This window comes from Nicotiana tomentosiformis, chromosome 7 (genome assembly GCF_000390325.3).
Source record: "Nicotiana tomentosiformis chromosome 7, ASM39032v3, whole genome shotgun sequence".
Taxonomy (NCBI): domain Eukaryota; kingdom Viridiplantae; phylum Streptophyta; class Magnoliopsida; order Solanales; family Solanaceae; genus Nicotiana; species Nicotiana tomentosiformis.
The window spans coordinates 119,014,051-119,016,645 of NC_090818.1; positions in this window are offsets into that span (position 1 = coordinate 119,014,051).

A 2,595-nucleotide genomic window follows, 5' to 3' on the forward strand; every position below is an offset into this window, starting at 1 on the left:
CCAAGTGGTCAGCCAACGCTTGCCCCTTGACTGCCTTCTGACTTATATAGATGATATCGAACTCACTTAGCAATATCTGCCATTTTGCTAACTTACCCGTAGGCATGGGTTTCTAAAAGATATATTTTAGTGGATCTATCCTTGATATGATATATGTAGTGTATGCACAGAAGTAATGTCTCAACCTCTGGGCTATCCATGTCAAAGCATAGTAGGTGCGCTCCAACAAAGAGTATCGGGGCTCATAAGGCGTGGGCTTCTTGCTCAAGTAATATATCGCTTGCTCTGTCCTCCCAGTTTTGTCATGTTGTCCTAGAACGCAGCCAAAGTCTCCATCCAACATAGACAGATAAAGAAGAAGAGGTATTCCCGGTTCTGACAAAACTAATACGGGCGGTTTAGATAAATACTCCTTGATTTTGTCGAAGGCTTTCTGGCATTCTTCTATCCAGCTTGTTACAGCATCTTTCCTCAGCATCTTGAAGATCGGCTCACATATCACCGTTGATTGTGCTATAAAACGGGTGATATAATTGAGGCGTCCTAGAAAACTCATCACACCATTTTTATTTTTTAGTGGTGGCAAGTCCTGGATAGCTTTGATTTTTTACGGGTCTAACTCAATACCTTGGGGGCTGAAAATGAAACCTAGCAACTTTCTGGCAGGGACTCCGAAGGCATATTTTGCGGGGTTCAACTTCAAATTGTATTTTCGAAGTCGGTCGAAAAACTTCTTCAAGTCTGCTATGTGATTTGAGCTCATTTTAGATTTGATGATAACGTCATCTACGTACACCTCTATTTCCTTGTGTATCATATCGCGAAAGATAGTCGTCATGTCCCTCATGTAGGTGGCCCCAGCATTCTTCAAACCAAACGGCATCATTTTTAACAATATATTCCCTATGGTGTGATAAAGGCGGTCTTTTCGGCATCTTCTTCATCCATCCAAATCTAGTGATATCCTGCGAAGAAATCCACGAAGTATTGGAGCTCATGCTTGGCACAGTTATCGATCAGTATGTGTATGTTAGGCAATGGGAAATAATCCTTAGGACTTGCTCTGTTCAGATCTCTAGTAATCGACACATACCCTAAATTTCCCATCTTTTTTTGGAACCGGCATAATGTTGGCTAACCAAGTTGGGTATTCGACCACTCGAATAACCTTGGCTTTGATTTGCTTGGCGACCTCCTAATTTATTTTCAAACTCATATCTCGTTTGAACTTTCTGAGCTTCTGCTTTACCGGTGGACACATGGGATCGGTAGGAAGCTTGTGAGCTACTATGGATGTGCTTAACCCAGTCATATCGTCGTAGGATTATGAGAACATGTCCTCATATTCCCTTAGGAACCTGATATACGCTTCCTTCTCTAACGGTGATAGATGAATGCTTATACGAGTTTCCTTGACTATTTCAGAATCCCCTAAGTTAACGGCCTCAGTTTCCTCCAAAGTAGACTTTGGTTTGTTTTCAAAATTCTCTACTTCTTTGACAATTTCCTCATATATTATATCATCTTCCGAATCACTGTCCGTATGTTGCGTTGTCTCATTACATGTCACAGTTGTAGGTTCATCAAGATACATAATAATTATGCTGAAAATAATGTAGAAAGAAAATAATAAATATGAAAAGCAATAATGCAAAAACTTTAAACATGTCAACAAGTACGACTCGATGGCTCGAGTAATTAATTCAAAACAAAATACTGAAAATATCTTAAATGCTCAAAACAATTTGAAAACAAGCCATGCTACTTTTCTAGGCTACCCAAGAACTCGGCGAGCCCGAGATGGTATGGCGATCCAGTTCTTGAGAACAACTCCTTCTCCCACTGTCTGAATGGTAAGGTCTTCCTCCTCCTCCTCCTCCTCCTCCTCAACAATTGCACTGCAGTCCATGTCTTCTTCATCCAGAAACATCTTCCTCATACCAGCCAAAAATCTCATCTTTCTCAGATCCACACATTATGTCAACCTGACATAATGTTTGGTGCAAAGGTGGAAAGGTTGTTCCAGCGGATAATAATGGGCGCGTAATGGCAGTATCCAATCCTGATGTTCTTGTATGGTATATTCATACCCGAGTCCAAAGGTTGTGCCATGATACTATGGTTGAATGGGTTTAGTGATCCCCTAAAGCTTTTTGCCAAGACCCTTGCATGGTTCATATCTCATCCACAACAATATGATTTCTATCTTCTTGCTCCACCATCGATCCTTTTCAATTGCGTTCACCCTATCAATGCGGTGATATGTTTCTCCGCCCAACTTCCTCCTGTTCTCGATGACTAGAATGATCTGGCTGGTGTAGATAGGGTTGCTTCCGTCAACATGAATGTTCACCTCCTGATGATTCCACTAGAACTTCACAACCTCGTGTAGAGTGGAAGCCACCCCCAGCTGCATGTATCCATGGTCGTCCCAACAATAAGTTGTAAGTAGCAAATATATCTAGCACTTGGAACTCAACATCAAACCAAGTCAGACCCATCTGTAGATCAAGGTTGATTTCCCCGATAGTGGCTCTCTAGGATCTGTCGAACTCCTTCATATTTATGATTCCCATATATATCTCGTGCATGCCT